General features: G+C 37.1%; 1 pseudogene; it reads left to right on the top strand.

Moving 5' to 3' along the window:
- Positions 1-23861: 23861 nt before the first annotated feature.
- Positions 23862-24827, top strand: LOC146997192 (protein lethal(2)essential for life pseudogene; annotated as a pseudogene).
- The last annotated feature ends 1037 nt before the right edge of the window (positions 24828-25864 follow it).

Genomic DNA, 25864 nt, shown 5'->3' with positions numbered 1-25864 from the left:
ATCTCCCATCGTCCTAGTCAGAAAGAAAGACGGCTCAACAAGATTTTGCGTCGACTATCGCCGGTTGAATGAGGTTACGAAAAAAGACAGTTACCCTCTTCGTAGAATTGACGACATTCTAAACACTCTTTCTGGAAGCAAGTGGTTCTCAACACTTGATTTAAAGAGTGAGTATTGGCAGGTAGAAATACAGCCTGAAGACCGAGAAAAGACGGCATTTACTGCGGGACAAGGGCTTTGGCAATTCAAGGTGATGCCGTTTGGACTGTGTAATGCGCCGGCAACATTCGAACGTCTTATGGAAACTGTTTTGAAAGGCCTTTCCTACGAAGCCTGCCGCTGAGTCCCGCTAAATGCAAATTGTTCCGAAAGGAAGTGACTTACCTGGGACATGTCATCTCTGCAGAAGGTGTGCGCACGGATCCTGAAAAGGTATCAGCCGTTAAATCCTGGAAACGTCCCGAAAATGTCCATCAGCTGAGAAGCTTCCTAGGGCTTTGCACCTACTATAGGAAATTCGTGAAGGACTTTTCTTCCATCGCAAGACCCCTACACAAGCTGACAGAGAGCAACCAGAAGTTCTTGTGGACAAAAGAATGCGAGGATGCATTTAACAACTTAAAGGAGGCTTTAACATCTGCTCCAATCCTGACGTATCCTCAGCTTGACCGACCATTTATTCTCGACACCGACGCGAGTAATGAAAGTGTTGGTGCTGTTTTGTCCCAAGAAATAGACGGCCAAGAACGTGTAGTGGCATACTGGAGCAAGTGCCTGTCTAAACCGGAGAGGAATTATTGTGTCACCAGGAAAGAGTTGCTCGCCATAGTCAAAGCTGTAGAACAGTTCCATCACTATCTATACGGCAGAAAATTCCTGCTCCGCACCGATCATGCATCATTGACCTGGCTTTTAAATTTCAAGAATCCTGAAGGTCAAATAGCCAGGTGGATACAGAGACTCCAAAAATATGACATCACTATCCGTTATCGTAAGGGATCATCACACGGAAACGCCGATGCCCTGTCTAGAAGACCTTGCCAAGAAAGCTGTCGATATTGTTCCAGGGTGGAAGCGAAATACGAGCTGCTGACTCCGGTCGCAAGACAAATTACAACATCAACATCGGCTGATCGAGAACCGTGGAGTGATGATGAAGTCAGGAAAGACCAGCTGGAAGACCGCGACATTAAACCCATAATTGATTTAATGGAGTCATCAAACAGAAAACCTACCTGGCAGGACATTTCTATCTGTAGTCCTACAACCAAACAATATTGGGCACTCTGGGATTCACTTCACATTCGAAACGGCGTCTTATACCGGAAATTCGAATCGGATGATGGGAAGACGTTCCGATGGCAACTTACACTTCCAAGATCCCGCATTCCTGATGTCCTTAAAGAGTTACATAGCACCCCTACTGGAGGTCACTTTGGAATAATGAAGACCTTGCAGAGAGTTCGTGAGCGCTTTTACTGGAATAATGCAAAGGATGACGTGCAAAAGTGGTGCCGATCTTGCGATGCCTGTGCAGGTCGGAAAGGACCGAGGAGACGCAGCCGAGGCAAGCTGCAACGTTACAACGTAGGGGCGCCTTTTGAACGTATCGCCTTTGACATCCTGGGACCTCTGCCACGAACTGCTGATGGCAACAAATACATACTCGTTGTCATTGATTACTTCACCAAGTGGCCTGAAGCTTATCCTATTCCTGATCAAGAGGCTGTCACAGTAACTGAGGTAATGATACAGCACTGGATTTCCAGGTTCGGAGTGCCTCTTCAGTTACATTCCGATCAGGGAAGGAATTTTGCCTCGGCAGTAATCAAAGAACTATGCAAACTACTCGGCATTGACAAAACTCAAACGACGCCATTGCATCCCCAGTCGGACGGCATGGTAGAGAGGTTCAATCGAACCATCCTTAATAACCTCTCATTAGTGGTTTCCAGAAACCAACAGGACTGGGACAAGAAATTACCACTCTTTTTACTGGCTTACCGCAGTGCTGTCCACGAGACTACCGGCTATTCTCCATCACAGATGCTCTTCGGTCGTGACCTTCGTCTGCCTTGTGATCTATTGTTTGGCCGCCATCCGGATGCTCCTTCATCGTCTGAAGAATATATTCAAGATCTCCAGGCCCGGTTTGAAGTGATGCACAACTTTGCACGAGAGCGAGTGAACTTGGCGACGGAGAAGATGAAGACCCGCTACGACACAAGAGCTACTGAACATCAGTTCCACGAAGGAGACAAGGTGTGGTTGTGGAATCCGACTCGACGGAAAGGACTTTGTCCGAAATTACAGTCACCTTGGGATGGCCCGTATACAGTTCTAAAAAGACTGAATGACGTCGTGGTTCGGATTCGTAAGTCTTCGAACTCTAAACCTAAAGTCGTTCATTACGACAGGTTAGCTCATTACTATGGCCATAGTACGTAATGTAAATAATTGTAAATAGTATCAGACCATGGTCCTTTTTGTTTATAAATGTGTATTTGATTTGATTTGTATTTAGTATTTGATTTGCATTTAGTATTTGATTTGTATTTAGTATTTGATTTGTATTTAGTATTTGTTTTGTATTTAGTATTTGATAGCATTTGATTTGTTTAAGTTAGTTTTTGCATTTATTGTTTATATTGTTTGATATTGTAATGTAATGTTTATGCCTCAGTTGCATTTATGCCACAGTTGTAAGTTTAGCTTCCTGTCCAGGGATTGTATTGCCCGGGACGTACAGTCCTTGGGAAGGGGGCAGTGTTACGAATTTGGTATTTAAAAAGCTAATGTTAGTTCAATTATAAATTAAATGGTTTTATTTCTCGCGCAGTGCAGCACGTGACGAATATTAAAAGAAAGCTAAGCCGGAAAAATTAAAAATACAAGAGCGCGTGCGTTAAATAAATAAATATCTCTTTTTGATTTCGAGAAAGTGCTGCAAAATTCTAGCGCGTGATTTTAAAATCTTATAAAGGGAGGAAAACATCTCAGTGTGTAGTAGTTGCTTAGTTTGTTGTTGTTTAGAAAACTACTGTTGTTGATTGTAGCGAATTCGCGGATTAGCGTTCTTTAGCTGTTTTGAATTACGTTCTATTGGACATTTGAGTAGTTAAAAGATAACTACTGTGAGATATTGTAATACTGCATGATAATTTGAGAAAATTTAAGCATTTTTGTTGTGATAATAATAAATTTTTGTTCATTTCTCATCGGACTTGTGCATTCATTTCATAACGAACCCGTACGCACGCAACAATACTTTTTTTTCCCAATTAAAATACACATGAATACAAATAAAAATATTAGAATAATAATGACTTGAAACACATATTAATAATTGAAATTCGCGACATAACATTAGCAACAACAACATAAATTGAATAATATTGTGAGATGCTGTCTTTGTGTTGCTTGATTTAGGAACAGATGACCACTTATCTTTACCAGTGAGCTTTACCGGGATAAATAACAGATTTATCAAATGACTCAAAATATCCTGGAAGTTTTTTCAACTTCTTTAGTATTTTCCTTTTTAGCTTCATATTTCAACTTCATATTTTCATCTGCCTAGGTTTGTTTTTCAATCATTGTTTCTTCTTCATCTTTATTGTCAAATGATAATTCTTCATTTTCATCTTTGTCGCTAACTGTGATTTCGCGATTTTTTCAATAAAATCTTTTTCCGATTTATCCCCCGAAATAGAAATTTTGTCATCCGTCATCTCTTTTAACAGATCCCAGATAGCCTCAGGTCTAACCCGAAACGTTTCTCCGAAAAAGCTCTTTGACATCTTCAAAGCAACATAGGAATAAATCTAATTCGGATTCTGAAATGCAAACGTTATAGCTAATCATTCATCTGTTAGACCAGTGTTTCTTAACCTTTCTAGCGACTTGCACCCCAATGAATCTGAAAATATATTTCCGCACCCCATTGAAAAATGTGTTTTAATTTTTTTAGTCTAGAAAAATACATTTTTTGCGAAACTTATTGTTTATTGAACAACATTGTACATTTTATATAAATACAAAACAATATTATTTTTATTAATGACTAGTCTGTTGTTGTTTGTTCATTATTATACTGGCGAAGCGAGGTTCCTTTTATGAAAGACATAGCGTGTTAACTTTCTTTTGTAGTTAAATTAATCACTCGTAAAATGGTTGTAAAAGACAAACATTTATTTGAAGATAAATCTTAATAACCTATACGTAACGTATTCGTAAACGTACATAACATAACAAACGTACTTACTGCATCGTATCGTTAAACATTTGAAGCGCACATCATCTGAAAGTATATTTTTAAAATTATAAATAGAACGACATCCAGAAATTAGCTGTTGCCATTTTGTCAATAGATATTTTGTCTAATAACAATTAAATAATTTACAATCGTTCTTACATTCGACCATCCTGACTTTTCAATTGTCCTCAATTGAACCAAATCTTATCATGCATTAAAACGACAAATAATCATCAACAAAAATATAATAATAGGTAGGGAAAAAAATGAAATATAATTAAAAAAATTCTCTAAGTCCTGTTCTTGCCGAAGATAGCTCGAACTTATTTAATGATACTTAACTTCAGTAAGTGGACTGTAATATTAAGAATAACAATTTTATTTTAACAAAAACAACATTATTGAATACTAGCACACGCATGTGCTTACTAGTTACCTATGTAACTTAGCTAAGAGCGAGCAACCATATGCTCTTACATCAAGTCAGAAATCATTCATACAAATAAAGCAAAAACGAAATAACTTTAGGGTTACACTAAAGCCAAACTCTGCTTGGCGTAAAACAATGCTGCCAAGCAATACTCTTTCAGACACCGAACAAGTCCTATACGAAGTCTCTATAGCGCAATGGTTTGCGTACTATTCGCTTGGGCCTTTTATGTTCGCCGTCAACCTCGTCATTATCATCATCTTCTGTATTTCTGGAAATGATGGCCTCCGAAGATCTGTTTTTAGCACGTGAATCAGCTTGGTGGGGCTTTCGACAACCCATTTTTGATCTGTAAAGTGGACAAGATCTATATCCTTGACCGCGTGGCTGCTGTTCGTCATTTGCTTCAGTATCTTTACTAGTTGCTTCTCCTTTCATTCTACTTTGACTGCATTGAGTGTCATTCCTATGATACTGGGTTTTGCTATTAAAGCACCTTTGATAAAATCGTCTGGGATTCCAGTGATTGTCTCTTCCACCTCCTGAAACTCTTTGTTCGTTTTTTCTTTCATTTTGTTCATCTTCACTTCCATCGCGTTCAAGGTTTCGTGGAAGTCCTATGGATATATAACTACAATATTGCCTGAAGTAAGGATGACGTAATTGCCTTCGTACGGGCCTTTGAGGTTGCAGTTGCTGCTTATCATCTACATTCTTTTGGCTCTGAATACCATCACTTTCGCCATTCTGTCTTTGCCTTGGCATGAAGTGGTGTTTAGAGAACAGTTGGCCACAGTGTCGATTTCTATTTGCAGCATAAGGACTATTTTTCACCGAAGTGCAATTCAGTCCAATCAGATTTGCAGCTTCATTCCCCTTCTCTCGAACAACAACTTCAAATGCACCTAATTCACCATATCCTACACTTCGAACGGCACGTTTTGTATTGTTTTTCTTTACTGGAGTTTGGTGAACGAATATATCTTCTTTAGTGTCCATTTTTATGAACTCAGTACACCTGAGTTCTGAAATATTTAGTGCGAAGCTATCTCTGTATTCATTCGAAAGACGCAATAACTCTTGCTGATGATTAGCGTCGAGATCCGAGCCAATTTTAACTTGGCTTAAACTAATAGGAACTTTTATGTTGTTAATATTTTCCGTTTTTGCTAAGTTCGAGCTCAATTCAGAAATTTCAGTATTTAAACATAGTTCAACTTTTTCTGCTCTCCCAACGCATTGATCTTTTTGGAGCTTAACACTTCTATCGCCAACGTTAATCACTGGTATACAAGTTTCGCCATTTTTAATTTCTAATAAACAGCCTATACCTTCGGAAGGATTTTCTATCATAATTAATCCATTATCTACAGAATCTGTTTGAGAACTGACAAGACTGATAATATTTTTCTCTAATTCATTTTCCTCAAGAGCTTTAACGCAGACTCGATTTATTTTTTCATCAATTTGGAGGTTACTAAATAGTTCATCTTCCCTATACCCGAAGTGAAATCTTTTTCCTATTCTGACATAAGCGATGTGAGGTAGATCAAGCCATGTCCGTCCGATGATTAGATCAACTGGCTGTGCATTATCAAGTACAAGGTATATATTTATGCCTTGGCCTTTTACATTATCAACTTCAATATCGGCTTTAATCATTCCTATGGAGGTCACTGCAGCCACCCTTTGATTTCCAAAACCGTACAATTCATTCATAGCAGGTTCTGGTTTCACTTTAAGTTTCTGAGCAACTAAAGTCCTTAAGAGACAACAAGAACTCCCCGTATCAATTAAAGCTTGTACTTCTTCAGAATTATTCAGTTTTGCTTTCTTCAAATATGAATTGCTCTCTTCTATATTTTCACCAACTTGCTCAACAGAATAATTTTTATCATTTGAATGATTATTTTCAGCTTTAGTAACACAATTTTTAGCTTTATAACCTGTTTTATTACATTTTCGGCATGTTACTACTGGTTTGGGCAGCGGACAGTCCCTTGAGATGTGTCCAAAATTATTACAGCTGAAGCATTTTGATTCACCTTTTTCATTATGTGTGATAGCGTAGAGTTTTGTAGCAACTGGACCATCTTTAAAAGAGTTTCGTTTGTCGTAAGACCCTTCTTTACGCGGTTGTTTATTGTTGAAAGTTGACTTCAAGGTATCATAATCATCTAGTTTTTCAACTAAATCAATTGGTGAAATCAACTCAGACCATATGTCAATAAAATGTTCTTTTACTTCTGGAGACACTTTACGTTTTATCTGATCCGCTACAATAAGGTCGCTAAGTTTCTCAAAAGTATCTACTTTAATTCCGCTTATCCATTCATTAAAAAAAAATTCTTAACTCATAGGCAAAATTCTTCCATGTGTTTCCTACACTCTTATTGTGCGTAAAAAATTTTGGCGAAATTTTTCAGGTGTCATCTTGTACCGCTTTAATAAGATCCTTTTAATTTCTTTATAATCGTTTGCAATCTCATCGGTTTCTCTGGCGATTAACTGAGCAATATCATACGGCAATAACTAGTGTTTTTAGCACTAACCGGTTCCGCCACATCATGAGAAGGCACTACCGGGTTTGAAATCATTCCGATCGTTGCGCCAGTAATCAGGCCGAGGTGGACTTTGCGTCCTTTATTACAAACATACAATACACTATTACTAATACATGACAACATCTAGATTAATTAAAGAAAAGTTAAAAGTTAACATTAAAGTGTCCTATTTGGACTTACTATTTACATATGTACAGGTAGTTGGTATCATCAGGTTCGCAGACCTGGTTTTACTAGTAATCTTCTAGGAAGACATCTGGTCGTTGGTTCAACTCTGTAATGATCTTGGTCACTCCTTTTACCTTGTAGTAGTCCGTAGCGAAGGAGGCTAACGGGTGATCTTGGAAATTTGTCGGGAAGTGTCTTGATCTTATCTCATCAACCAGCCTACAGTCTTTGATATAGTGAATGGCGTCAGCTTGATGACCTGGGGTGCCGCAGGCACATCTTACATCGCGGTTCAAGAATCGCTGAAAGTAAGCCGGGAACTTGCCATGTCCGGTCAAGGCTTGCATCATGAAGAAATTGGAGCGGATGCGTTTAGTGCTTACTTTCGGGAAGAAGCTGTATGTAATCCGTCCATTGTCTTCTTCTTGCCATCTATCTTGCCACACGTCACAGAGGTATTTGGTAATGAGGCGTTTAGCTGCATCTGTTGAAATTGGAACTTCTACATCTATGGCTGTTCTAGAAGTAGCTGTCTTGGCATGAGCGTCCGCCAGCTCGTTCCCGTGGAGTCCAGTGTGGCCTCTAACCCAGCATAGGAGAGTCCTTCGGTTTAATGACTTTATAATTTCTTTTAGCGTTGCGGCATGTTCCGCTACTTTTCCTCTTTTATTCATCGCTTGTAGAACACTCATGCTGTCTGTAAAGAAGCTTATCTGTTCTGATGGGTATTCTCCTGCCCATAGGGCTGCCTTTTTGAGGGCCTGTGACTCTGCTTGGTATACCGTTGCGTCATCTGAGAGCCTATAGCCTTCTCTGTGTATTTCTTGTCCGTGATAGAACGCCACAAAAGCGACGCCTACTTGATTGTTAATACGAGATCCATCAGTAAATATCTCTAGTCCTTGTCCGGAGGGCAGGGACTTCGACCAGGGAATTCTTCTAGGGGTTGCTGGATGTAATTGAGCATCGTCTCGTACTTTCTCTATTGCGTCGACTTGTAGTATGCATATACCATCGTGAATGGCATCTTCTTTATAGTGAAGCATTCTGTAAATCATCTTTTCTCTGTGCGCCTTGAGGTCAAGGGGCAGGACTCCTGCTAAGATCTGCAAGGCTGCCGTTGAGGTAGTCGTGAATTCTGATGTCATTTTTAGCAGGGTGATCCTTTGTATCTGGGAAAGTTTTGTTTGTACTCTGACGGTGTCCGACATCCATACTGGACAACCATAGAGAATCATTCTTTCCACTGCCCGGAGGTAGAGATCTTTCATAATTCTCCCTCTTAATGTCCATCTTTCGTTCATAGTCCGATTTATACTATTTATGATGATATTCGTCTTATTTCTTTCGGTTAAATGAGAAATCCAGGTAAGTTTCTTGTCCAGCAGGAAACCCAGGTATTGCAGGGTGTCTTGCCTTCGCAGTGGGATATTATTCCACTTGATCCGAGGAGGATTCGATTCTATTTTAGTACCTTTCGGGAATAGAATCATCTGCGTTTTTTCCACGCTAAATTTGAGTTTGTTTCTTTTACTCCATTCTGTGAGTTTGCTAAGGGCGATCGCTGCCTTTTTTTCTATACTTGTACGATTACCTCCTTTGATAATTATGATAAAATCATCCGCATATGCCTGGATTGTTGCTGCTTCTTCAAAGTTTATCTGTAAGGCGGAGTCGGCCATTATGATCCATAGGATGGGGCCGATATTCGACCCTTGAGGCGCACCTTTGTAGTATTCTTTTGTGATACTGAGACCATCTCTATTGTATGTGATCTTTCTTTTCGTGAGGTAGCTGTCTATTATATTATAGATGTTTCTAGGGCATCTTAGCTCTTTCAATCTCTTTTTAAGACCTGGCCACCACAACTGGTTGAACGCCGAGGCGACATCCAGTGAGATGACGCAGGTGTGCTGATTTTCTTGCCTATTTTTCTGGATCATACGTTGTAAGTGGTCGACTGCATCTACCGTACTCTTTCCTTTTCGAAACCCGAATTGCTTGTCATTTAAAAGGTTATTCTTTTCTAAGTGGTAAGTGAGTCTTTGTGTGACCAACTTATCCAACACCTTACCCCAGGCTGAGAGCAGGCATATTGGTCGATACGCGTTAGGTTTTTTTCTTATCTTTTCCGTCCTTTGGGAAAAGCACTAATTCAGCGTTCTTCCAGGAGTCAGGAAAATAGCCGTGGTCTAGGCAGCTATTCATTAATTTGCAGAAGCTGTCTTCATTCGCTATTCTTAGTTCTTCTACTGCGTTAATTGTTAAGTGGTCTAGTCCTGGGGCTTTCTTTTTCTTTACTCCATCCACCGTTCTCTGGATTTCCTCTTTCGTGAATGGGAGGTCATCCGTTGTGTCTGGTGGAATCTCGGAGTCCCTTCTAATTTGGACATGATATGCGTCATCATCAGTTTGCTCGTCTTCTGGAAAGTGATGTTTTATGATCACTTCAATTGCTTCTGCTAATGTCTTAGTCATCGTGCCATCTTCTTTTTCTATTGCACTAATCTGGAGCGGGCTCGTACGCTTATTTTTGATCATTTCGAAGTAAGTACCGAATGGAGTGTTAGTGGTAATACTTTCCCAGTAGTCGTTCCAGTATTTCCTTTTTTCTTTGTATAACATCTTTTTATACCTCGCTGCATAAATTTTATACTTCTGCCTGTATTGTGGTCTTACTTCGGGAGAAGCCTTCTGGAATCTCTTCCTGAGGGCACGTACGAGTTTTCTCATCTGACCTATTTCTGGAGACCACCATGGAGTATATCTTTTCCTGAGAGTACCGGAGTTTCGGTCTCTTCTGGTATTTTCGTAGGCTTCGTGAATCAGCCTAGTGGCTTGACTTATATGTTCGTCAATATCTTCTGTGGTCTGGATCTCTTGGAGTTTATATTTTCGCATAATCTCTTGTTTAAAGTCCAACCAGTCAGTTCTTTCTACGTGAACTCTTTGACTTTTCGTTATTGGGAGTGTACCTATGAATACTTCAAAGTAAATGTTGTTGTGATCACTTCCGTTTTCATCATCATCAATTCTCCAGTTTTGTAGATGAATATTTTCATCTGTTTGTTTGATTAGAGTAAGGTCAACCCATGAATTGCCCCTTGCTCCTGCAAAGGTTGGGGTTGTTTGGTCATCATTTATTACCGTTAGTCCTGTTGCTGCTAAGAATTCGCAGACTTTAGTACCTCTTGGGTCTGCTGGGGTCGGGCTCCAAATGGGGTGTTTCGCATTTAGATCACCACATACTATTGTAGTCATCCCATTGTCTATAATCAATTTTTGCATAGTTGTTATTATTTCATTCATCTCTTGTGAAGGAGGGCCGTACACCGATATTAGCAGGAATGGTACTGCTGTCTCCATTCTGAGTGCAACTATCAGGGGATCACTGTACACCTGACAGACTGAGATTTTATTGTCCGTGATTATTACTGCGGCTTTGGCATTTTCCTCGTAATAGTATTTTCTATAAACTATTGGCAGTCCGTACATCTTGTTTTTCACGATGTACGGTTCTTGCACACATGCTATTTTTATTTTGTCATTTTGTGCTAATTTGATCTTCATTTTCTCTGTCGCACTCCTAGAGTGCTGTAAATTTATTTGTAAAATTTCACAGTCCATAGTCGGTTCTACTTATGACTTTTTCTAACTCTCTTTCATAGCATGGGCATTTTGTACTTCTGGCGTCATGGTTCGGATTGAAACCTGCATTGAATTTGGTATTTGCCATCGCGCAGTTTATGCATTTCTTCTCTTTTGCTTTGCATTCTTTCATTTCATGGTCGTGGTCTCCGCAACCTGCACAGACCCTTTGACTCGTACAGTTCTTCGTACCGTGATTGAATCCCAAGCATTTTGCACAACGGGATACTTTAAGGTATTCTTTAACTCTTAGTCGAGACCATTTGATATTGACTTTCTCCATATTTGTCATTGTCTGGAAGGTAGCTGGGTCTACTGATAAAACCCAGTGTTGGCCGTGTTTGGCTCTTATAGGGAAAAGAGCTTCTATTTCGCCATTTTCAAGTTTCTCATTTTGTTTTCTAATTAACTTTGTTACGTCATCTTTCTCAATTTCAGAGTTTACGTTATATATGATAACTCTTGGTTTCCATTTGGCTGGAATTCTGGTCTCCATATTGTCTTTTGTTTTCCTGTTTTCTTTGATGGCGTCCTCTAGGATAGCGAGGTCATCTTTGTTGGGTACTTCTATGAGTAAGCCTCCTTTGTTTATCTTCTCTTTTAATCCCTATCTTTAGTTTAGTCGGGTTAATCGACTGCACTAACTTTTCTTTTAATTCTTCTGAGGTACATTCTTTGTCCTTGGAGGGATATACCAATAGGACGTGTTCCTGACCTTCCTCTCTCTTTCTTGACACTGATCTTTTCATCTCTCGTCTGCTCTTGTTTCTCGATCTGGATCTTGTTCTGGCAACTTTCAGGGGATCACTGTACACCTGACAGACTGAGATTTTGTTGTCCGTGATTATTACTGCGGCTTTGGCATTTTCCTCGTAATAGTATTTTCTATAAACTATTGGCAGTCCGTACATCTTGTTTTTCACGATGTACGGTTCTTGCACACATGCTATTTTTATTTTGTCATTTTGTGCTAATTTGATCTTCATTTTCTCTGTCGCACTCCTAGAGTGCTGTAAATTTATTTGTAAAATTTCACAGTCCATAGTCGGTTCTACTTATGACTTTTTCTAACTCTCTTTCATAGCATGGGCATTTTGTACTTCTGGCGTCATGGTTCGGATTGAAACCTGCATTGAATCTGGTATTTGCCATCGCGCAGTTTATGCATTTCTTCTCTTTTGCTTTGCATTCTTTCATTTCACGGTCGTGGTCTCCGCAACCTGCACAGACCCTTTGACTCGTACAGTTCTTCGTACCGTGATTGAATCCCAAGCATTTTGCACAACGGGATACTTTAAGGTATTCTTTAAGTCTTTTTCTCCACTGTGATTAGTCCTTGGACGTAATCCTCTAAGTGCTGCGTCTGTTCCAACTGTCCTTCCAATTGCGCTATTTTTAAATTTTGCCTAGTCACTAGATCTAATAATCCTACAAACTCATCTCTAATTTTGTTGACTAATTTCCTAGGAACAGCCTCTTTGGCTAAAAGTCCTTCTAAGTTTATCAAGCACTCATGTGCTTTCTTCATTGACGACAGATCCACCAGATCAATGTCATGCTCTTTTGAGCTTTTGTGTCCTTTCTGTTTATGTGACCTAGCTGTTTTTGGAGCTTTGACCGACAAATTGTCTTTGTCAGGACCTTCTGGTCTGCTCTGCTCCGTGTTAGGTTCCTTTTCCGACAGCCCTCCGCTGTTGGATTTTTGATTCTCTGATAGCCCTTCGCTATCTGGATCATCTGATCTCTTAGAATCTTTGGAACTTTTACCCGCCATCGTACTTTGTGCCTGTACTGCGTACGTGGGGTGTAGGGGTTGTGTTCTATCTTCCTAAGGGACCACCGTATGAACCGTTATGGGCCCAACTTACACGGTGGCTGCTGTTCACAGAACCGGTACCCTGGGGTTCTCACCGGAACTGCTACTTAGCGGGTGGAGTTGCTTTAGACCCTCTTGCGAGGGAGCCCCCAGACCACGACAAGGTCCAACTCCACACGGGATTGCGACCAGCAAATGACCGCTAATTGACCACGTTTAAACTCAGATAGTACTGGACGGCACCCGACGTTCTTTCTGAGATGGGCCAATTAACTCGCTTTGAATTTCACAAGGCTCTCGCGCATGCAAAAGACAAAAGACTACTGGTATGTATCGCATTCCCCCTGGGGGATCATACGGCAATAAGCCAAACAAATGAGTAACCCATGTATTTTCTGGTATTTCAACTTGCTTAGCCAAACGTTCAAACATGATTAAATATAAATTGATATCATTCTCGTCAGGTTTAAATTTTTGCATCAAACGATGAGGCTCTAACTTTGGATTCATGTGCATACCACTAGCATTTTCATTGGTGCCAGAATTTGTAGATCTAATTTCTGCTTCAATACGTAGTTTTTGCAGTTCAAATTCCATTTCATACTTTCGTTTTCGTTCCTCATATTCTTCATTTCGTCTACGTTCTTCAATTTCATCTTGACGTTTTCGTTCTTGAATTTCTTCTTTTTCTTTTCTTTCATTTATTATAATGTTTAACCATTCTTTGGCGCATTCTTCATCGTACTCTTTGCTAGCCAAAATTATCTTTTTCAAATCGCTCATTTTATGACTCTCATTTACATCTTCTCCCAATTCTTCAGCTAATATTCTTAAATCGCATTTCTTTGCCTTATCGAAAATAGACATTTTCGTACTCATTAAAATGCAAATTATATATATATATGCTATTATTATTAACTTCCAATTAGACAACTTAGTAGGACACAGTTATTGATATTTTCTAAGTTTGTTTGACGTTCTAAATATATTTCAAAATTTAAAGAAATGAAAATAATAAACTCTCTTTCCAAAATGATAAAAAAATAACAAAATTAAATTCTATAATGATTATGTTACATCAGTTAATGCACATACCTTGAAATTCAAATTCTTTTCAATTTATTTACGTAATAGCAAATTCTTGTAGCTTTAGGCTTAGGTTTCAGAATAATCCCGCTTCTGATTTATGTTAACTTCCTTTTGTAGTTAAATTAATCACTCGTAAAATGGTTGTAAAAGACAAATATTTATTTGAAGATAAATCTTAATAACCTATACGTAACGTATTCGTAAACGTACATAACATAACAAACGTACTTACTGCATCGTACCATTAAACATTTGAAGCGTACATCATCTGAAAGTATATTTTTAAAATTATAAATAGAACGAAATCTAGAAATTAGATGTTGCGCCATTTTGTCAATAGATATTTTGTCTAATAACAATTAAATAATTTACAATCGTTCTTACACGCGTAACTCATCACTTGCATTTAAGCGATTTCTCGCTTTAGTTTTTATATGCAAAAACGATGAAAATCCCATTTCGCACAAGTAGGTGGTAGCAAAGAGTAAGAGTAACTGCAGTGCTCCGTTCGCCAACTCTGGTGGTGTGTGTTGTGTATTTAATTATGGCAAAGCACACTAGGGCTATCTGCCTAAGGGAAGGGATGCCTTTCGTGGAGGACTTTCTAAGGGAAACTGGCTCGTATACACGTTACACATGGGGAAAACCACGAAAATGCTCATGCAGCCAGCCCGTTCGCGAGATTGGAACCTCAGACCGAACTACCAGTGTTCAGCGACTTTACCGCTCGGCCGCTGGTGGGCCGCCAACTCTGGATAACGTTGTAACTGTGGACATCAGAATTGTTGCAATTCTAATTGTTCGAATTCCGTTCGAACATGTCCACTTGCTTGCATTTCAATAAGTTGATCTTTTTTCAGATCACTATCATCCATCAAATTTAAGTCAAATAGAAATGGATCCAGTATCCATCTCTGAGTTTTGGTAATATTTCCGGTAGAAAATTATCCATTGAATGATTCGCTCAATCATCTCAAATGTATTACAATGTCGGGTATAACTGTATTCTTTTCATTTTTCGCAATAACAGAATCAAGCAAGGGAAAGTTTGCAAAATTCCCATTTTCTACTCGACGTATCCAAATTTCTAATTTTGCGATAAATGAAGATAATTTTTCACTAGATATTATTATATTTATACCAAATCCTTGCATTGATAGATTCAATTCATTTAAATGGCTAAATATGTCTGCTAAGTAGGCCAGCCTCAGCATTGCGTCATTACTCTCAAAATCTTTTACTAAATAACAGTTTTGACTAGTCAGTAATTGAATAATTTCCTCGCGCAATTCAAAAACTCTGTTAAGCATGCGACCCTTAGATAACCATCGTATTTCGATGTGATATAGGAGCGCGGTATGATCAGCACCGATTTCTTAGCAAAATGCACGAAAAATGCTATGATTAAGCGCTCGCCCTCGGATGTATTTTGATGTTGTTTTAAACTTTCTGGCAATAGTTTGCTGTAGTTTTAAACTTTCTGGCAATAGTAGTTTTAATAGTAGTATGCTGTAGTTTTAAACTTTCTGGCAATAGTCTGCTGTAGTTTGATGTTGTTTTAAACTTTCTGGCAATGCTTTCGACGCAAGTGCATGACGATCCAACATGCAATGCGTTATTATAACTTCCGGTAATTCTCTTTTCATGTGTGAAAAAAATCCTGAATTTTTGCCTAACATTGCTGGGGCTCCATCAGTGCATATTGATCCAATCACATTCATTGGTAATAGATATTTAGTAAAAAAATCTTTGATGCGATTGAAAATATCAATTCCTCTCGTATTCACCTTCAGTGGCTCACAAAATAGAAAATCTTCTATCACCTCTTTTTCCTTCACATACCTGACAAATACCAAAAGTTGGTTACAATTATCAACATCAGTTGACTCATCCAGTTACATGCTTATTTTTAGTGGACTGATTTTTATGTCTTCAATTACTTGCATTAAAATATCTTCACTGAGATCTTGTATTCGCGATCGTATAATATCCTTCGATAATGGAATCTGTTGGAAATTTTATGTGCTTCCGAATCTAAAACTGTTTTAGCAATAATTAAAGCAGAAGGTTTAATCAACTCTTCAGCGATCGTGTGAGGTTTCTTTTTTTGCACTTAAATATGCCACTTGATATGACGCTTCTAATAAAGGTTTTTGAATTGCTGGTCCGCACAATTTTAGGGTAGTTCCACTGGTATCAAACCGAGCCTTCTTTGACTTCAAGCTGTTCATGCGATGCGCTTTTTCGCCACCATGCACATTGTTGAAATGCTCAAATAACTTTGATGGTTTGAGATTGCTGTTTGAAAATATCTTGGAACACAAGATGCATTGCGGTCGTTGCGTGCCATCTTTTTCGGTTGTGCAGGTAAATATATAACCGGCATACTTACCATAACCGGCATACTTACATTGTCGTTTTTTTGACATAGTGGGGTTCACTATAATCGATTTAATTATTTAGTAATAATGTAATATAATATATATAATGTTCTTACGTTTGTAATATCACTGAATTCTATTCAGCTTGAACGGGCAATTAAGACTGTATTAGTCTCAAGAGGTTTCTGGACAAGTCAGAATACACAATACACATGTCGCAGACACAATAGTTGACTCAACTTGACTCAACCTAACACAGGCGCAGTAGATGCAGATACAAATCTGTGAATCCGTAGATTTCATTGGAGTAGCACATGTTGAACTCAGCGCATGGGCAAGCTGGGATAACGTTCTCCGCTTGTATTCCCACAAAGTTTTTTTTCTTTTCTCCGTCACCTAGCTGCCTGTTCGCATTCGTCTGTAGCGTTTTATGCCTTTTCGTATACGCCCATCGGCACCGGCTCTTTCCTGTGTCTTTTGCCGATAAGTGAGCTAGGTTTGCCGATAAGTGAGATCATAAAATTGAGCTACCAATTTTTATGAGCTTCAGTATTGGGGACACTATTGCAGATTTCAAATATTTTATTATAAGAAATTTAATAAATGATATTTAATAATTTTATGGTTAGGTAGGGGCTTCTACCGCACCCCCAAAAATACATTCCCGCACCCCCGGTTGAGAACCACTGTGTTAGACGAATGTTTTTCTCAAATTGCCACGTGCGGAAATATTTCAGCGAGAAAGAATATCCTTATCTGTAGTAGACAAGGTCATATAAAGTCACACGTCCCATTTCGGCTTACTAGAGGCCAAGCGGTAAAGTCGCTGAACTCTAGTAGTTCGATCCGGAGTTCGAATCTCGGTGAACGGCTGGCTGTATGGACATTTTCATGTTTTATCGCATGTGTAACGTGCGTACAAGCCAGTTTCCTTTAGAAAGCCCTCCAAAAAGGCATCCTTCTCCTTAGGCAGAATACCTCAAGTTTTAGTCAAATTTTATCCCTCAAGTTTTAGTCAAATAAATCAAATTTAAACATCCCATTTCTTGTTTTAGGAGAGGCAGATCAAGATTATTTGTCATGGGCTTCGTCCAGGAGATGAATGGGTAACACTCTAGGGGTAAAAAAAAATGTATTTCTGAGCGCTAAAATTCTGTATAATCTTAACAGCAACTTTTCTTAATTAATATCTCAAAATTTTTTTTAGGCGTGGGTGGCCTTATCTGAATGACCATTCGCTCTTAAAAACTGAGTTGCTGTAAATTGTTGATGAGAAAAAAGGTGTTCTGGCCTTCATTCTTAATAGAGCAGTTTTGTAATAGGATTCGATTTGTTATTTTAGAAGGCAAACGTAAATTATTGACTATTTCAATGTCAGTTTCGATCGAAAGCAAATTTGAGGGTCTTGTATTACTTTCCTTACATGAAATCTTTTGATATACGATTATGGAAAGCGTGGCCAACAGGTAGATAAAAGGCCGGATTAAGATCTTTAAAGGTAAAAGCCCGAAGTCTGGTAAATCCTAGATTTTACAGGTAAAACCTAGCTTTTACCAAAATGGCTTGGCAAAACCTAGAAGTTACCAACTCTGTTCGATAAAAGCCCGAAACGAGGGATTACTTATGATAGGATTTTCCATTTGCAGATATATTGTATACAGCAGATATATTGTATACCCCAAAAAGTTAAAACTCATTTTAACTTTTTAATAGATAATATGAATTGTAAAAGTGATCAAAATAAAGTATGATTTAAGATTATATCGATGAAACCATCTTAGAATAACTTTCCAAAGAGTTATAAGAAATAAAAATAAAATAATGCAATATTTATGCCATTTCACAAATAAAATCCCATGTGAAAGAGCTGAATTAATGCTCAATTCTCTCGATAACTACTGCAGAGATTTTAGTAAATTTAAAAAATAATTTTGGCAATAGTTAAAAAAATTAAATTGATAGATCAGAGAGGGAAAAAAAAAAAAAAAAAGAGGAAAGAAAAAAAGAAAGAAAAAAAAAAGAAAAATGTAGTATGCTTTTCTTTAATACATCTAGTACTTTTAATTACCTGTTACAGCAAGGTTGACTGTTATGGCATTTTGAATTACAAAGTAGCTAATTTGCACAAAGACATCTTCATAGTACTACTTCTGTGAATAATTGCATTTTCTGAGTCCTTTTTTTTTTTTTTTTTTTTTTTTTTTTTTTTTTTTTTTTGTCCCTCAATTAAAGAAAGTTTTTTACTACTTCTCGTACACTTATTTCTCCTCTACGAACTTCTTCTATGTTTAAAAAATTTTCTTTGAAAAAGGTAACCTGGTTTCTTGTGTACAACGGTTTTAATTTACCAAACTTAGTACCAAGAACATAAAACTCATCATCTTTAATGCCTAATAACGGCTAATACTGATTTTGAACCCATTTTCGATCTGTCAGTATCAAGTACTTTTATTTTAACATTTTATCCTAGACTAGACTTTCGGAAAGTTTTTTGTAGATGCAATCTTTATCTTCTTTGCCTTTATCTGGTTCGTTTCTTCAATTTAAACTTCAGTATTTCTTCTATTGTTATACATGATTCTTTTTCACGTGTATTATTATTATTATTATTATTTTTACCTTATCGAAGTCCTCTTCAGTGGCCATGTCACTAATCAAATAAGGCGGGAAAACTGAGCACGTCCCATCTCCATAGGACAACCAAACATAGCTTTGTAAGGTGAACATTTGATTCCCTCGTGATATGCTTGAACAAATTTTAATCTTTCTAAACACTTTTCAGTCTTATTTATTTCCACCTCAACGTCATCATCTGTTCTCAACATCTTGGTTCATCCGTTTGACAGAACCTTGCGACTGACAGTGTCTCGACTGATTTGGTTGTAAAATTTCCTCCCATTGTCGTTATGGAGAATATTCGGGGCTCCAAAAGTTGTGAAAATATACGGAAAGTGTATGTTACTTACAAGCTCATTTACTGTGCAGACTTTGGAGCAGGACGATCTGATGAATTTATTAATAAATTCCGCTTCTGTCTCAACTGCTATCGTTTGACGAAACGCGCCAAGGAAATTAGTTTCTTGGAGTTTTCTTGAGCTTTTTCCCTGATAAGTAGTCCGAAAGAAACCTTGAATTGGGCTAATTTACCATTTTTTGCAATTCTTTGTATATAATTTATTTAGTTTTTAAATGTTTTTGTTTGCGTGCATTATATTTAATTTTTGATTGTAAAAAATTTTTTAGTCTTTACTTAACCCATTTTTGTTTTGGTAAAAGCGCAGAATAGGCTGCATCGACAAAGTTCAGTAGGTGGAGCTGTGTGACGTACATAAATGGGTGGGACTAAGCTTGTGACGTCACAATGTAATCTCGCATTTACACTACGCATACATTCTATTTTCTCTTAAAAATAACAATAATAAATTGTTTATTATTGTAAATTAATATCAAATTCTTTACTTTTAATTTACATTTATAACATTTAAGCTTAGGCATTACTGATAATAAGTATAATAATTTGTTTATATTTAAAATTACCATGATACAGTAAGCGAATTCTACCAATTATTAAAACGATAGACAACGTCGCAGTCTCTAATACTTGTAGAGCTTCAATATTTTCAAAGATTTTTACTAAAGCATTTATACAAATAAAATTTTTTTTTAATTTAAATTCATATTGTGGAACATTTCACTTTTATCATTTTTACAAATTACCTTCTTGCTACGTAACGACATAATTCCTTACATACCAATAATTAGACAATTTTAATTATTTTCTAAAAATTTTAAACTTTACATTAATAAAAAAGAAGAATATTTTTTATTGCATATAAACATCATTACACAGCTTTCATATCACTTTCTAAAATTCCTAAATCACGCCATATTCTGTGTAGGCATACTAGAATTCTACGCATTAATAAATAAAAAAATCTAATTTCTCAGAATGAAAGAAAATAATATAATAAAATAAATACTGCAAACTTGGAACACTAAGCAGTTTCACATACGCACACACACACATATTATCAATGAACTCATATTATCAAGTGCAATTACGATACCAAACACTACGTATTAAATAATGAGGTAAACGTTACTTCAAGGGTTAAAGTTTACAGTTTTGCTACTGTTGAGTAGATCGTCGGGCTATCGGTATATATCGTAAGTCGGAAAGCGTTATAAGCATATCAAAACCAAAAAATTAAAAAAACAATTTAAATGAAAAATGATGTCTTAAATATAATTCACAATTAAAACAACAATACAAATTTAAAATACACAAACGATATGTTAAACAGTGCACATAAATAGTTACATTACTGCTCGGCATCACACAAAACCTCGTTTTCCCTTTTACACAAAGATCCGTATTCGCTCGAAAAACATCAAAGAATTCCACAAACTCGGTGTCCATGTGCTCAACCATCTATTTTCACTTAAAAAAAATCAGATAATTGCTCAAACTCGGCATTGCGCACCACATTGACTTCGACCATGTGCACATCGATCTATTTTCACTTAAAAAACATCCCAGAGTTGCACAAACTCGGCATTGCGCACCACATTGGCTTTGCCCATGTGCACATCGACCTATTTTCACTTAAAAAACATCCCAGAATTGCACAAACTCGGCATCGCGCACAACCTCGGCATTGCGCACCACATTGGCTTTGCCCATGTGCACATCGATCTGTTTTCACTTAAAAAACATCCCAGAGTTGCACAAACTCGGCATCGCGCACAACCTCGGCATTGTGCACCATATTGGCTTTGTCCATGTGCACATCGATCTATTTTCACTTAAAAAACATCCTAGAGTTGCACAAACTCGGCATCGCGCACAACCTCGGCATTGCGCACCACATTGGCTTTGCCCATCTGCACATCGATCTGTTTTCACTTAAAAAATATCCCAGAGTTGCACAAACACGGCATTGCGCACCACATTGGCTTTGCCCATGTGCACATCGATCCATTTTCAATTAAAAAACATCCCAGAGTTGCACAAACTCGGCATCGGCATTGCGCACCACATTGGCTTTCCCATGTGCACATCGATTTATTTTCACTTAAAAAAGCATCCCAGAATTGCACAAACTTGGCATCGCGCACAACCTCGGCATTGCGCACCACATTGGCTTTGCCCATGTGCACATCGATCTATTTTCACTTTAAAAAATATTCCAGAGTTGCGCAAACTCGGCATCGCGCACGACTTCGGCGTTGCGCACCACTCAAAACCGTCTATACGGTTTTTTCGCTGTACTAGTTTCATATCTGTTCCACAAATTGGGCACTTATACGATATTGCAGTCAAACTTTTCTTCATACACCACTCAATAAGTTTCTTTTTACCTCTTCGCTCCAACTGATAAAAAAAATCCAGATTCAGATACTCATCCATTCTGCAGTAAGCACCGATTTTGACACACGCATCAATAATCAAAACGTTCTTTAAGCAAAAGAATTCTCTTCTGTATTTTCAGAAGTTATGGTTATAATTTTTAACTCATGGATTCAATAATTTCAATCGTTTGGTAATGATCGTTTTCAATCGTTTGGTATCTTAATAATACATTTGTGAGAGATAATTCGTTGCGTTAAATGCTAACACTACCACACAACACACAAAAGTAGATTTATAATTAAAAAAATCTCGCGCAGAACATTATAAACCTACCATTTCAACTCAGTTAAAATACAATTTAAGTTTTCTTTAAATACGAAGCTATAGCATACTTATAACTTTTTAAGAAGAGGCGTTACCAATAGTACGTCATAAAAAGGCGTGTCCAAACGTAAGAGAAGTAAACACAGCATCGACTGATGCAGCCTATTCTGCGATTTAGCCTTTGTTTTTAAGTATATATTGTAATTATTACAGTAAGTTTTTTTCGCGTTACTTTTACTGCTTTAATATAGCATTCTTGTTTATACTTGGTGTAACTTCTTTACTCTGGAACTGCAAAATCAAATACGCTTTAAAGCTTAGTTTTTTTTTTTTTTTTTTTTTTTTTTTACTTTCCTCTTCTGTGCAAGTATAATATATATAATTGTATATATAATGTATGTAATGTATATATTTACATATAAAGCATAATAAAATGTCGTCCTTATCAGAACACGCTGCGAGGCCACATCTTTCTTTCATATGATATTATTATATTTAATGTGATATGAAAGGTTAGGTTAGGTTATTTAATTACGGCAAAGCCTCGAGGGCTATCTGCCTAAAGGGAGGGATGCCTTCGTGGAGGACTTTCTAAGGTAAACTGGCGCGTATACACGTTACACATGGGGAAAACCACAAAAACACCCATGCAGCCAGCCCGTTCGGGGGATTCGAACCTCGGACCGAACTACCAGTGTTCAGCGATTTTACCGCTCGGCCGCTTGAAATATGAAAGGAAAACCATAAAATTATGTCTCTCCCCATGGGACTGAAATAGGAAGGTTAGTAATATTTAGTACATGTATTATTGCTTTTATAAAGTATTTTAGTGGACTTTCTAAGGAAAACTGTCTCGTATACACGTTAAAGATGGAGAAAACCACAAAAACGCACATGCAGCTAGTTCGTTCACTCGGAATCGAGTCCATCTCGGAAATACCAGTGTTCAGCGGTTTTACCGCTCGGCCGTTGGTGGGCTATAACGTTAGTGAAATCAACTCAAAAGACTATATGTCTTGGGTATGGATGCCTATCCTAGATAATTTTCAAATTTTATTTCGCATTTGAATAACACTAGTAAAAAATCATTAAAATTACATTTGCCAAGGGATGAACACGAAGGAATAAATAATAATTCAACAACTTTCAGTTCGCATTTATATTCAAAAAAGCCTAAATGGAATAAATACTGTACTTTTTTTCACAAAAAATTTTAAGATCCCAGTAATTGGAATTTTTAAATAATTTCATAAGAGTTTTAAATTTCTTAGTTAATAGAACAGTAGCAAAGTGCATGGTTTTATATTCCGTTCCATGTTGTTATTGTTGACGAATCATGAAACAAAGCGTAGAAACGTAAAAATAGGAACTTTTAATATACAGATTACTTATTTATTAGTAATACTTTATTTATTAAATTACTGTTGCTTTCAAAAAATGCACACTTAGTTCATCATTCCAATACCTTGCAAAATTAATGTTTTCCCATTGAATCATAAAATGCTTTTTATATTTTGGAATATTTTATGAAAATTTTCTGTTTTAAATTAATAATTTTTGGTACTGTTCTGCCGTACTTAATGAAAAAAACTGATCAGTTTTATAATTAATTATTTTAATTACTAATCTCTAGCGTTCGAATAACGTAGAAAAACTATTTTAGAGCGTTATTTTAAAACAGACATTAAATGATTAACAGTCAGCAACAGATAGCAAAATTTTGGCAACCCTAGAAATGACTTGGCGCCTACGACAGGAATGAGTTTGGCGCCAAGATTTTAACTTTATACAGTAACCCTAAACACCAATAAGCTTTCAGCACGTTCTAAGCGTTTCGAGAAAACGTCTGGAAAAGTCCAGAACTTCAGTTTGTTTATATAAAGCGCAGTCCGCCGATTTGCAGCAGATTTGAAATTTGGTATTGCTGTGCGTTATAGCAAACGCTAGTTACTTGCTACGTGCTCGAGAGACGTGAGATACTTTCTGCAAATTTACGAAAGACTGTGTGAGCTGTCAACTGCATTATTCATCACTTAGACTGCATTATATCTATCTGTTCGTGTATAAGGCCTTGATCATCATGAATGCCAACATAATTTCCCGACTTCTGTTGAGAGATTTGATGGATTCTTTGGATTATCGTCACTCCGCAGCACCGAGTCTTTTCGATGACTATTACGTGACGCCTCCTCATGTTCATCTGAACGTCGTTCGTCCTCGACGCCAAACATCTTTAGGCAGCGCTGGGAAAGTCGACTCTAAGAGTGACCCATCGAAATTCCAAGTTATGCTTAATGTGAAACACTTCAGGCCAGACGAAATTGACGTAAAAACTGTGGACAACTTTGTAGTCATCCGTGGAAAGCATGAAGAACATGCCGATGAACACGGCTTCGTTTCTCGGGAATTCACTCGTAGATATCAGTTACCCGATGACGTAGAACCAGATACTATTACATCTTCACTAAGTCAAGATGGTGTGTTAACTATTCAAGCCCCAAGGAAAGCATTGGAACCTCCACCAAAGAACGAACGTGTTGTTCCTATCACTCTTCAGCAGCCGGCTGCAGTTGAAGATATGAAAAAACAAGAACAGCAACAAGCTGCGGCTACTGCCGCTTCTGGGGAAGAAAAGAAATAGAACTGTATAGAGTGCCTTGTGCATGGACTGGTAATATATTTCTAATGAACTTTTGAATATGATTTTAATTCTGCTTTGTATACTGCTACCAACTGCCCTTTTTGTTGTAGATTAATTGTAGAATTAATTTTTTTCAAATAAATGTATTTAAAATGTAATTAAGTGTGTTTATTGTACTGTACTACGGATTACTGACTAGGATAGCAATGAAGTGTTGAGCTATTGAAAGGTAAGCATTTTATACTTAATCATAAGGAATATATATTGTTAATGTAAGCAATGTGCATTTGAAAGGTATAATGAGAGGAACTTTAAAGACTATACTTGCAGATTTCTGAAGTGAATCAGTAGGAAAATGCAAAATTTTCTAAACTTGTATGTTGAACGTAAGCCAGTGTAGGAAAGGTACACATTAAATGAATAAAAGATGAAAAGTGTGAAATTAAAATTCAGTAAAGGAAAAAAAGTGTTTATGTTATTAAAATGGAATTTATATACATTGTAGGGATGGATCAAAACTGCATTTTCAGTGAAAAGAATAATACTGGAGTGTTAATGTAGTTGATATAAATTTAGATAATACAATTGTAAGAAACCTAATGATTTTTCTGATCAAGCTAAATTGTTAATTTGGATTGGAGTAAAGTGTGATGTATAGTGAAAGTCGTGTTTTATACTCGAAGTGCCAAATAATTTTTTTGTTGAGTCTGATGTGTAAAATTACAGTGATGATTTAAAGTTTATGAATGTGTGATAAAAGTAGATATATCATTCATGAACATGTAATACAACTGAATCAATGACTAACATTTTTAGATAATGTGTTAACTAAGAAAATTAATGTTTTTATTAATAGTTAATAGGTTGAAATAATTAAAAAAGCTAGTGATATACACAGGTGTTTTTTTAACCTGTAAAATACATAAAAATAACTCGGGGGGGGGATAACTACATTATGAATATTTGAAGGAGAAACAAACTTTAGGGTCATGTATTAAAGCATAACCTCTTATTAACCTGTGAGAAGGTGCGCGGGGTGTGTCATACCCCACCCCTACATAAAAGTGAAATGTTCTTAACTTGTGAAACTGAAATTTTGTGCTGCATTCAGTAGCTGAGTTTCTAGTTGTAGTTGACTTTCAGAACAGCTTTTTCTTTGCCTGTGTGTTTCAGAAACAGATTTATTGGTATTTTG

This window comes from Stegodyphus dumicola, chromosome 5 (genome assembly GCF_044657685.1).
Source record: "Stegodyphus dumicola isolate Sdum_Otavi_A_Nest chromosome 5, ASM4465768v1".
Classification (NCBI taxonomy): Eukaryota; Metazoa; Arthropoda; class Arachnida; order Araneae; family Eresidae; genus Stegodyphus; species Stegodyphus dumicola.
This window is presented reverse-complemented; position numbering and strand designations above follow the sequence as displayed.